This window comes from Mustelus asterias, chromosome 23 (assembly GCF_964213995.1).
Source record: "Mustelus asterias chromosome 23, sMusAst1.hap1.1, whole genome shotgun sequence".
Lineage (NCBI taxonomy): Eukaryota > Metazoa > Chordata > Chondrichthyes > Carcharhiniformes > Triakidae > Mustelus > Mustelus asterias.
In genome coordinates this window covers 10,205,201-10,219,019 of record NC_135823.1, presented here as the reverse complement: position 1 = coordinate 10,219,019, position 13,819 = coordinate 10,205,201, and positions in this window count along the sequence as shown.

Below are 13,819 nucleotides of genomic sequence, written 5' to 3'. Positions count from 1 at the left end.
CGTTCCATGGATTGGATTGGATTGGATTGGATTGGATTGGATAGGATTGGATTGGATTGGATTGGATTGGATTGGATTGGATTGGATGCCGTTCCTTAGATTGGATTGGATTCGATAGGAGTGGATTGCATTGGATTGGATTGGATTGGATGCCGTTTCTTGGATTGGATTCTATTGGATTGTATTGGATTGGCTTGGATTGTATTGTATTGGATTGGATTGGAGTTGATGCCGTTCCTAGGAATGGATTGGATTGGCTTTGATTGGATCGGATTGGATTGGATTGTATTGGATGCCATTCCTTGGATTAGATTGGATTGGATTGGATTGGATTGGATTGGATTGGATTGGATTGGATTGGACTGGATTGGATGCCGTTCCTTAGATTGAATTGGATTCGCTCGGATTGGATTGGATTGGATTGGATTCGATGTGATTCGATTGGAATGGATTGGATTGGATGCCGTTCCTTAGCTTATAGTGGATTGGCTTGGATTGGATTGGATAGGATTCGATTGGATTGGATTGGATTGGAGTGGATTGGATTGGATTGGATTGGATTGGATGCCGGTCCTTGGATTGGAATTGATTGGATTGGATCGGATTGCATTGGATTGTATTGGATTGGATGCCGTTCCTTGTATTGGATTGGTCTGGATTGGGTTTGATTGGATTGGATTGGATTGGATTGGATGCCGTTCCTTAGATTGGATTGGATTGGCTTGGCTTGGATTGGATTGGATTGGATTGGATTGGGTTTGATTGGATGCCGTTCCTTAGCTTGGGGTGGATTGGCTTGGATTGGATTTGATTGGATTGCTTTGGATTGGATGGGATTGGATTCCATTACTTGGATTCGACTGGACTGGATTGGATGGGATTGGATTGGATTGGATTGGATTGAATCGGATTGGATTGGATTGGATTGGATTGGGCTGGATGCCGTTCGTTGGAGTGGATTGGATTGGATTGGATTGGATTTGATGCCGTTTCATGGATTGAATTGCATTGGATTCGATGCCGTTCCTTGGATTGGATTGGATTGGATTGGATTGCATTGAATTGGATTGGATTGGATGCCGTTCCTTTGATTGGATTGGATTGGATTGGATTGGATTGGATTGGATTGGATTGGATTGGATTTGATTGGATTGGATTGGATTGGATGCCGTTTCTTGCATTGGATTGTATTGGATTGGAATGGATTGGATTGGATTGGAGTTGATTGGAGTGGAATGGAATGGATTTCATTGGATTGGATTGGATTGGATGCCGTTCCTTTGATTGGATTGGATTGGATTGGATTGGAATGGATTTCATTGGATTGGATTGGATTGGATTGGATTCGATGGGATTCGATTGGATTGGATTGGATTGGATGCCGTTCGTGAGCTTGGAGTGGATTGGCTTGGATTCGATTGGATTGGGTTCGATTGGATTGGATTGGAGTGGATTGGATTGAATTGGATTGGATTGGATGCCGGTGATTGGACTGGAATTGATTGGATTGGATAGGATTGGATCGCATTGCATTGGATTGTATTGGATTTAATCCCGTTCCTTGGATTGGACTAGACTGGATGGGATTGGTTTGGATTGGATTAGTTGGAGTGGATTGGATTAGATTGGATTGGATGCCGATCCTTGGATTGGATTGGATTGGATTCGGTTGGATTGGATTGGATGCCGTTCCTTGTATTGGATTGGTCTGGATTGGGTTGGATTGGATTGGATTGGATTGGATGCCGTTCCTTAGATTGCATTGGATTGGATTGGATTGGCTTGGCTTGGCTTGGTTTGGCTTGGATTGGATGGGATTGGATTGGATTGGATTGGATTGGATTGGATTGGGTTGGATTGGATGCCGTTCCTTAGCTTGGGATGGATTGGCTTGGATTGGATTTGATTGGATTGCTTTGGATTGGATGGGATTGGATTCCGTTACTTGGATTCGATTGGACTGGACTAGATTGGATGGGATTGGATTGTATTGGATTGGATTGGATGCCGTTCGTTGGATAGGATAGGATTGGATTGGATTGGATTGGATCGGATTGCATTGGATTGTATTGGATTGGATCCGGTTCCTTGGATTGGACTAGACTGGATGGGATTGGTTTGGAATGGATTCGATTAGTTGGAGTGGATTGGATTAGATTGGATTGGATGCCGATCCTTGGATTGCATTGGATTGGGTTGGATTGGATTGGATGCCGTTCCTTGTATTGGATTGGTCTGGATTGGGTTGGATTGGATTGGATTGGATGCCGTTCCTTAGATTGGATTGGATTGGCTTGGCTTGGCTTGGCTTGGCTTGGCTTGGCTTGGCTTGGATTGGATGGGATTGTATTGGATTGGATTGGATTGGATTGCATTGGATTGGATTGGATTGGTTTGGGTTGGATTGGATGCCGTTCCTTAGCTTGGGATGGATTGGCTTGGTTTGGATTTGATTGGATTGCTTTGGATTGGATGGGATTGGATTCCGTTACTTGGATTGGATTGGACTGGACTGGATTGGATGGGATTGGATTGTATTGGATTGTATTGGATGCCGTTCGTTGGATTGGATTGGATTGGATTGGATGCCGTTCCTTCGATTGGATTGGATTGGAATCGATTGGATTGGATGCCGTTCCTTCGATTAGATTGGATTGGATTGGATTGGATTGGATTGGATGCGGTTCCTTGGATTGGATTGCATTGGATTGTTTTGGATTGGATTGGACGCTGTTCCTTGGGTTGGATTGGATAGGATTGAATGCCGTTCCTCGTGTAGGATAGGATTGGATTGGATTGGATTGGATTGGATTCGATTGGATTGTATTCGATTCGATTCGATTCGATTGGATGAAGTTCCTTGGATTGGATTGCATTGTATTGGATTGGATTGGATTGGATTGGACTGGATTGGATTGGATTGGATTGGATTGGATTGGATTGGATTGCATTGGATTGGATTGGTTTGGATTGGATGCCGTTACTTCAATTGGATTGGATGCCGTTCCTTAGATTGGTTTCGATTGGATTGGATTGAATTGGATTGGATTGGATTGGATTGGAATGGATTGCATTGGATTGGATTGGATTGCATGCCGTTCCTTGGATTGGATTGGATTGGATTGGATTGAATCGGATTGTATTGGATTGGATTGGATTGGATTGGGCTGGATGCCGTTCGTTGGAGTGGATTGGTTTGGATTGGATTGGATTGGATTGGATTTGATGCCGTTTCTTGGATTGGATTGGATTGGATTGGATTGGATTGGATTCGATTCGATTGGATTGGATTGGATTGGGTTGGATGCCGTTCCTTAGATTGGATTGGATTCGATAGGAGTGGATTGCATTGGATTGGATTGGATTGGATGCCGTTTCTTGGATTGGATTCTATTGGATTGTATTGGATTGGCTTGGATTGTATTGGATTGGATTGGATTGGAGTTGATGCCGTTCCTAGGAATGGATTGGATTGGCTTTGATTGGATCGGATTGGATTGTATTGTATTGGATGCCATTCCTTGGATTAGATTGGATTGGATTGGATTGGATTGGATTGGATTGGACTGGATTGGATGCCGTTCCTTAGATTGAATTGGATTCGCTCGGATTGGATTGGATTGGATTGGATTCGATGTGATTCGATTGGAATGGATTGGATTGGATGCCGTTCCTTAGCTTATAGTGGATTGGCATGGATTGGATTGGATAGGATTCGATTGGATTGGATTGGAGTGGATTGGATTGCATTGGATTGGATTGGTTTGGATTGGATGCCGTTTCTTTGTTGGTTAAAAAGAAAAAGGAGGCTTATGTTCGGATTAGACGTGAGCACTCGGGTAGTGCACTAGAAAGCTTTAGATTGGCTAAGAGGGAGTTGAAGAGCGAGCTTAGAAGGGCTAAAAGGGGACATGAGAAGACTTTGGCGGATAGGGTTAAAGAGAATCCTAAGGCGTTCTATAGGTATGTCAAGAACAGAAGGTTGGTTAGGGCAAGTTTAGGGCCAGTTATAGATGGCAGAGGGAAGTTATGTGTGGAACCGGAGGAGATTGGTGAAGCATTGAACCAATATTTCTCTTCGGTGTTCACGCAAGGGGACATGAATATAGCTGAGGAGGACACTGGGTTGCAAGGGAGTAGAATAGACAGTATTACAGTTGATAAGGAGGATGTGCAGGATATTCTGGAGGGTCTGAAAATAGATAAATCCCCTGGTCCGGATGGGATTTATCCAAGGATTCTCTGGGAGGCAAGAGAAGTGATTGCAGAGCCTCTGGCTCTGATCTTCAGGTCGTCGTTGGCCTCTGGTATAGTACCAGAAGATTGGAGGTTAGCGAATGTTGTCCCATTGTTTAAGAAGGGGAACAGAGACTTCCCCGGGAATTATAGACCGGTGAGTCTCACTTCTGTTGTCGGCAAGATGTTGGAAAAAATTATAAGGGATAGGATTTATAGTTATTTGGAGAGTAATGAATTGATAGGTGATAGTCAGCATGGTTTTGTGGCAGGTAGGTCGTGCCTTACTAACCTTATTGAGTTTTTTGAGAAAGTGACCAAGGAGGTGGATGGGGGCAAGGCAGTGGACGTGGTATATATGGATTTTAGTAAGGCGTTTGATAAGGTTCACCATGGTAGGCTTCTGCAGAAAATGCAGATGTATGGGATTGGGGGTGATCTAGGAAATTGGATCAGGAATTGGCTAGCGGATAGGAAACAGAGGGTGGTGGTTGATAGTAAATATTCATCATGGAGTGCGGTTACAAGTGGTGTACCTCAGGGATCTGTTTTGGGGCCACTGCTGTTTGTAATATTTATTAATGATCTGGATGAGGGTATAGTTGGGTGGATTAGCAAATTTGCTGATGACACCAAAGTCGGTGGTGTGGTAGACAGTGAGGAAGGGTGTCGTAGTTTGCAGGAAGACTTAGACAGGTTGCAAAGTTGGGCCGAGAGGTGGCGGATGGAGTTTAATGCGGAGAAGTGTGAGGTAATTCACTTTGGTAGGAATAACAGATGTGTTGAGTATAGGGCTAACGGGAGGACTTTGAATAGTGTGGAGGAGCAGAGGGATCTAGGTGTATGTGTGCATAGATCCCTGAAAGTTGGGAATCAAGTAGATAAGGTTGTTAAGAAGGCATATGGTGTCTTGGCGTTTATTGGTAGGGGGATTGAATTTAGGAGTCGTAGCGTTATGTTGCAACTGTACACAACTCTGGTGCGGCCGCACTTGGAGTACTGTGTGCAGTTCTGGTCCCCACATTACAGGAAGGATGTGGAGGCTTTGGAGAGGGTGCAGAGGAGGTTTACCAGGATGTTGCCTGGTATGGAGGGGAGATCCTATGAGGAGAGGCTGAGGGATTTGGGATTGTTTTCGCTGGAAAGGCGGCGGCTAAGAGGGGATCTTATTGAAACATATAAGATGATTAGAGGTTTAGATAGGGTGGATAGTGATAGCCTTTTTCCTCTGATGGAGAAATCCAGCACGAGGGGGCATGGCTTTAAATTGAGGGGGGGTAGTTATAGAACCGATGTCAGGGGTAGGTTCTTTACCCAGAGGGTGGTGAGGGATTGGAATGCCCTGCCAGCATCAGTAGTAAATGCGCCTAGTTTGGGGGCGTTTAAGAGATCTGTAGATAGGTTCATGGACGAAAAGAAATTGGTTTAGGTTGGAGGGTCACAGTTTTTTTTTTTAACTGGTCGGTGCAACATCGTGGGCCGAAGGGCCTGTTCTGCGCTGTAATGTTCTATGTTCTATGTTACTTCAATTGGATTGGATGCCGTTCCTTAGATTGGATTCGATTGGATTGGATTGAATTGGATTGGATTGGATTGGATTGGAATGGATTGCATTGGATTGGATTGGATCGCATGCCGTTCCTTGGATTGGATTGGATTGGATTGGATTGGATTGAATTGGATTGTATTGGATTGGATTGGATTGGATTGGGCTGGATGCCGTTCGTTGGAGTGGATTGGTTTGGATTGGATTGGATTGGATTGGATTTGATGCCGTTTCCTGGATTGGATTGGATTGGATTGGATTCGATTCGAATCGATTGGATTGGATTGGATTGGGTTGGATTGGATGCCGTTCCTTAGGTTGGGGTGGATTGGCTTGGATTGGATTTGATTGGATTGCTTTGGATTGAATGGGATTGGATTCCATTACTTAGATTCGACTGGACTGGATTGGATGGGATTGGATTGGATTGGATTGAATCGGATTGGATTGGATTGGTTTGGGTTGGATTGGATGCCGTTCCTTAGCTTGGGATGGATTGGCTTGGTTTGGATTTGATTGGATTGCTTTGGATTGGATGGGATTGGATTCCGTTATTTGGATTGGATTGGACTGGACTGGATTGGATGGGATTGGATTGTATTGGATTGTATTGGATGCCGTTCGTTGGATTGGATTGGATTGGATTGGATTGGATGCCGTTCCTTCGATTGGATTGGATTGGAATCGATTGGATTGGATGCCGTTCCTTCGATTAGATTGGATTGGATTGGATTGGATTGGATTGGATTGGATTGGATTGGTTTGGGTTGGATTGAATGCCGTTCCTTAGCTTGGGATGGATTGGCTTGGTTTGGATTTGATTGGATTGCTTTGGATTGGATGGGATTGGATTCCGTTACTTGGATTGGATTGGACTGGACTGGATTGGATGGGATTGGATTGTATTGGATTGTATTGGATGCCGTTCGTTGGATTGGATTGGATTGGATTGGATTGGATTGGATGCCGTTCCTTCGATTGGATTGGATTGGAATCGATTGGATTGGATGCCGTTCCTTCGATTAGATTGGATTGGATTGGATTGGATTGGATTGGATTGGTTTGGGTTGGATTGGATGCCGTTCCTTAGCTTGGGATGTATTGGCTTGGTTTGGATTTGATTGGATTGCTTTGGATTGGAGGGGATTGGATTCCGTTACTTGGATTGGATTGGACTGGACTGGATTGGATGGGATTGGATTGTATTGGATTGTATTGGATGCCGTTCGTTGGATTGGATTGGATTGGATTGGATTGGATGCCGTTCCTTCGATTGGATTGGATTGGAATCGATTGGATTGGATGCCGTTCCTTCGATTAGATTGGATTGGATTGGATTGGATTGGATTGGATTGGATGCGGTTCCTTGGATTGCATTGGATTGTTTTGGATTGGATTGGACGCTGTTCCTTGGGTTGGATTGGATAGGATTGAATGCCGTTCCTCGTGTAGGATAGGATTGGATTGGATTGGATTGGATTGGATTGGATTGGATTGGATTCGATTCGATTCGATTCGATTGGATGAAGTTCCTTGGATTGGATTGCATTGGATTGGATTGAATGGGATTGGATTGGATTGGACTGGATTGGATTGGATTGGATTGGATTGGATTGGATTGGATTGGATTGCATTGGATTGGATTGGTTTGGATTGGATGCCGTTACTTCAATTGGATTGGATGCCGTTCCTGAGATTGGATTCGATTGGATTGGATTGAATTGGATTGGATTGGATTGGATTGGAATGGATTGCATTGGATTGGATTGGATTGCGTGCCGTTCCTTGGATTGGATTGGATTGGATTGGATTGGATTGGATTGAATCGGATTGTATTGGATTGGATTGGATTGGGCTGGATACCGTTCGTTGGAGTGGATTGGTTTGGATTGGATTGGATTGGATTGGATTTGATGCCGTTTCTTGGATTGGATTGGATTGGATTGGATTCGATTCGATTCGATTGGATTGGATTGGATTGGATTGGGTTGGATTGGATGCCGTTCCTTAGCTTGGGGTGGATTGGCTTGGATTGGATTTGATTGGATTGCTTTGGATTGGATGGGATTGGATTCCATTACTTAGATTCGACTGGACTGGATTGGATGGGATTGGATTGGATTGGATTGAATCGGATTGGAATGGATTGGATTGGATTGGGCTGGATGCCGTTCGTTGGAGTGGATTGGATTGGATTGGATTGGATTTGATGCCGTTTCATGGATTGGATTGGATTGGATTGGATTCGATGCCGTTACTTGGATTGGATTGGATTGGATTGGATTGCATTGAATTGGATTGGATTGGATGCCGTTCCTTTGATTGGATTGGATTGGATTTGATTGGATGGGATTGGATTGGATGGGATTGGATTGGATTGGATTGGACTGCATTGGATTGTATTGGATTGGATTGGATGCCGTTCCTTGGATTGGATTGGATAGGATTGGGTTGGATGCTGTTCCTTAGATTGGATTGGATTGGATTGGATTGGATTGCATTGGATCGGATTGGATTGCATTGGATTGCATTGGATTGTATTGGACGCCGTTCCATGGATTGGATTGGATTGGATTGGATTGGATTGGATAGGATTGGATTGGATTGGATTGGATTGGATTGGATTGGATTGGATGCCGTTCCTTAGATTGGATTGGATTCGATAGGAGTGGATTGCATTGGATTGGATTGGATTGGATGCCGTTTCTTGGATTGGATTCTATTGGATTGTATTGGATTGGCTTGGATTGTATTGGATTGGATTGGATTGGAGTTGATGCCGTTCCTAGGAATGGATTGGATTGGCTTTGATTGGATCGGATTGGATTGGATTGTATTGGATGCCATTCCTTGGATTAGATTGGATTGGATTGGATTGGATTGGATTGGATTGGATTGGATTGGACTGGATTGGATGCCGTTCCTTAGATTGAATTGGATTCGCTCGGATTGGATTGGATTGGATTGGATTCGATGTGATTCGATTGGAATGGATTGGATTGGATGCCGTTCCTTAGCTTATAGTGGATTGGCTTGGATTGGATTGGATAGGATTCGATTGGATTGGATTGGAGTGGATTGGATTGGATTGGATTGGATTGGATGCCGGCCTTGGATTGGAATTGATTGGATTGGATCGGATTGCATTGGATTGTATTGGATTGGATGCCGTTCCTTGTATTGGATTGGTCTGGATTGGGTTTGATTGGATTGGATTGGATTGGATTGGATTGGATGCCGTTCCTGAGATTGGATTGGATTGGCTTGGCTTGGATTGGATTGGATTGGATTGGAGTGGGTTTGATTGGATGCCGTTCCTTAGCTTGGGGTGGATTGGCTTGGATTGGATTTGATTGGATTGCTTTGGATTGGATGGGATTGGATTCCATTACTTGGATTCGACTGGACTGGATTGGATGGGATTGGATTGGATTGGATTGGATTGAATCGGATTGGATTGGATTGGATTGGATTGGGCTGGATGCCGTTCGTTGGAGTGGATTGGATTGGATTGGATTGGATTTGATGCCGTTTCATGGATTGAATTGCATTGGATTCGATGCCGTTACTTGGATTGGATTGGATTGGATTGGATTGCATTGAATTGGATTGGATTGGATGCCGTTCCTTTGATTGGATTGGATTGGATTGGATTGGATTGGATTGGATTGGATTTGATTGGATTGGATTGGATTGGATGCCGTTTCTTGCATTGGATTGTATTGGATTGGAATGGATTGGATTGGATTGGAGTTGATGCCGTTCCTAGGATTGGATTGGATTGGCTTTGATTGGATGCCGTTCCTTTGATTGAATTGGATTGGCTGTGATTGGATAGGAAAGGATTGGATTGGATTGGATTGGATTGGATTGGATTGGATTGGATTGGATTGGATTGGAATGGAATGGAATGGATTTCATTGGATTGGATTGGATTGGATGCCGTTCCTTTGATTGGATAGGATTGGATTGGATTGGAATGGATTTCATTGGATTGGATTGGATTGGATTGGATTCGATGGGATTCGATTGGATTGGATTGGATTGGATGCCGTTCGTGAGCTTGGAGTGGATAGGCTTGGATTCGATTGGATTGGGTTCGATTGGATTGGATTGGAGTGGATTGGATTGAATTGGATTGGATTGGATGCCGGTGATTGGACTGGAATTGATTGGATTGGATAGGATTGGATCGCATTGCATTGGATTGTATTGGATTTAATCCCGTTCCTTGGATTGGACTAGACTGGATGGGATTGGTTTGGATTGGATTAGTTGGAGTGGATTGGATTAGATTGGATTGGATGCCGATCCTTGGATTGGATTGGATTGGATTCGGTTGGATTGGATTGGATGCCGTTCCTTGTATTGGATTGGTCTGGATTGGGTTGGATTGGATTGGATTGGATTGGATGCCGTTCCTTAGATTGCATTGGATTGGATTGGATTGGCTTGGCTTGGCTTGGTTTGGCTTGGATTGGATGGGATTGGATTGGATTGGATTGGATTGGATTGGGTTGGATTGGATGCCGTTCCTTAGCTTGGGATGGATTGGCTTGGATTGGATTTGATTGGATTGCTTTGGATTGGATGGGATTGGATTCCGTTACTTGGATTCGATTGGACTGGACTAGATTGGATGGGATTGGATTGTATTGGATTGGATTGGATGCCGTTCGTTGGATAGGATAGGATTGGATTGGATTGGATTGGATCGGATTGCATTGGATTGTATTGGATTGGATCCGGTTCCTTGGATTGGACTAGACTGGATGGGATTGGTTTGGATTGGATTCGATTAGTTGGAGTGGATTGGATTAGATTGGATTGGATGCCGATCCTTGGATTGCATTGGATTGGGTTGGATTGGATTGGATGCCGTTCCTTGTATTGGATTGGTCTGGATTGGGTTGGATTGGATTGGATTGGATGCCGTTCCTTAGATTGGATTGGATTGGCTTGGCTTGGCTTGGCTTGGCTTGGATTGGATGGGATTGTATTGGATTGGATTGGATTGGATTGCATTGGATTGGATTGGATTGGTTTGGGTTGGATTGGATGCCGTTCCTTAGCTTGGGATGGATTGGCTTGGTTTGGATTTGATTGGATTGCTTTGGATTGGATGGGATTGGATTCCGTTACTTGGATTGGATTGGACTGGACTGGATTGGATGGGATTGGATTGTATTGGATGCCGTTCGTTGGATTGGATTGGATTGGATTGGATGCCGTTCCTTCGATTGGATTGGATTGGAATCGATTGGATTGGATGCCGTTCCTTCGATTAGATTGGATTGGATTGGATTGGATTGGATTGGATGCGGTTCCTTGGATTGGATTGCATTGGATTGTTTTGGATTGGATTGGACGCTGTTCCTTGGGTTGGATTGGATAGGATTGAATGCCGTTCCTCGTGTAGGATAGGATTGGATTGGATTGGATTGGATTGGATTGGATTGGATTGGATTCGATTGGATTGTATTCGATTCGATTCGATTCGATTGGATGAAGTTCCTTGGATTGGATTGCATTGTATTGGATTGGATTGGATTGGATTGGACTGGATTGGATTGGATTGGACTGGATTGGATTGGATTGGATTGGATTGGATTGGAGTGGATTGGATTGCATTGGATTGGATTGCTTTGGATTGGATGCCGTTACTTCAATTGGATTGGATGCCGTTCCTTAGATTGGTTTCGATTGGATTGGATTGAATTGGATTGGATTGGATTGGATTGGAATGGATTGCATTGGATTGGATTGGATTGCATGCCGTTCCTTGGATTGGATTGGATTGGATTGGATTGAATCGGATTGTATTGGATTGGATTGGATTGGATTGGGCTGGATGCCGTTCGTTGGAGTGGATTGGTTTGGATTGGATTGGATTGGATTGGATTTGATGCCGTTTCTTGGATTGGATTGGATTGGATTGGATTGGATTGGATTGGATTCGATTCGATTCGATTGGATTGGATTGGGTTGGATTGGATGCCGTTCCTTAGCTTGGGGTGGATTGGCTTGGATTGGATTTGATTAGATTGCTTTGGATTGGATGGGATTGGATTCCATTACTTAGATTCGACTGGACTGGATTGGATGGGATTGGATTGGATTGGATTGAATCGTATTGGATTGGATTGGATTGGGCAGGATGCCGTTCGTTGGAGTGGATTGGATTGGATTGGATTGGATTTGATGCCGTTTCATGGATTGGATTGGATTGGATTGGATTGGATTCGATGCCGTTACTTGGATTGAATTGGATTGGATTGGATTGCATTGAATTGGATTGGATTGGATGCCGTTCCTTTGATTGGATTGGATTGGATTGGATTTGATTGGATGGGATTGGATTGGATGGGATTGGATTGGATTGGATTGGATTGGACTGCATTGGATTGCATTGGATTGGAATGGATGCCGTTCCTTGGATTGGATTGGATAGGATTGAATTGGATTGGGTTGGATGCTGTTCCTTAGATTGGATTGGATTGGATTGGATTGGATTGGATTGCATTGGATCGGATTGGATTGCATTGGATTGCATTGGATTGTATTGGACGCCGTTCCATGGATTGGATTGGATTGGATTGGATTGGATAGGATTGGATTGTATTGGATTGGATTGGATGCCGTTCCTTAGATTGGATTGGATTCGATAGGAGTGGATTGCATTGGATTGGATTGGATTGGATGCCGTTTCTTGGATTGGGTTCTATTGGATTGTAGTGGATTGGCTTGGATTGGATTGGATTGGATTGGATTGGAGTTGATGCCGTTCCTAGGAATGGATTGGATTGGCTTTGATTGGATCGGATTGGATTGGATTGTATTGGATGCCATTCCTTGGATTAGATTGGATTGGATTGGATTGGATTGGATTGGATTGGATTGGATTGGATTGGATTGGATTGGACTGGATTGGATGCCGTTCCTTAGATTGAATTGGATTCGCTCGGATTGGATTGGATTGGATTGGATTCGATGTGATTCGATTGGAATGGATTGGATTGGATGCCGTTCCTTAGCTTATAGTGGATTGGCTTGGATTGGATTGGATAGGATTCGATTGTATTGGATTGGAGTGGATTGGATTGTATTGGATTGGATTGGTTTGGATTGGATGCCGTTACTTCAATTGTATTGGATGCCGATCCTTAGATTGGATTCGATTGGATTGGATTGAATTGGATTGGATTGGATTGGAATGGATTGCATTGGATTGGATTGGATTGCATGCCGTTCCTTGGATTGGATTGGATTGGATTGGATTGGATTGGATTGGATTGGATGCCGTTCCTTAGATTGGATTGGATTGGCTTGGCTTGGCTTGGCTTGGCTTGGCTTGGATTGGATGGGATTGGATTGGATTGGATTGGATTGGATTGGATTGGATTGGATTGGTTTGGGTTGGATTGGATGCCGTTCCTTAGCTTGGGATGGATTGGCTTGGTTTGGATTTGATTGGATTGCTTTGGATTGGATGGGATTGGATTCCGTTACTTGGATTGGATTGGACTGGACTGGATTGGATGGGATTGGATTGTATTGGATTGTATTGGATGCCGTTCGTTGGATTGGATTGGATTGGATTGGATTGGATGCCGTTCCTTCGATTGGATTGGATTGGAATCGATTGGATTGGATGCCGTTCCTTCGATTAGATTGGATTGGATTGGATTGGATTGGATGCGGTTCCTTGGATTGGAGTGCATTGGATTGTTTTGGATTGGATTGGACGCTGTTCCTTGGGTTGGATTGGATAGGATTGAATGCCGTTCCTCGTGTAGGATAGGATTGGATTGGATTGGATTGGATTGGATTGGATTGGATTCGATTCGATTCGATTCGATTCGATTGGATGAAGTTCCTTGGATTGGATTGCATTGGATTGGATTGGATTGGATTGGATTGGACTGGATTGGATTGGATTGGATTGGATTGGATTGGATTGGATTGCATTGGATTGGATTGGTTTGGATTGGATGCCGTTACTTCAATTGGATTGGATGCCGTTCCTTAGATTGGATT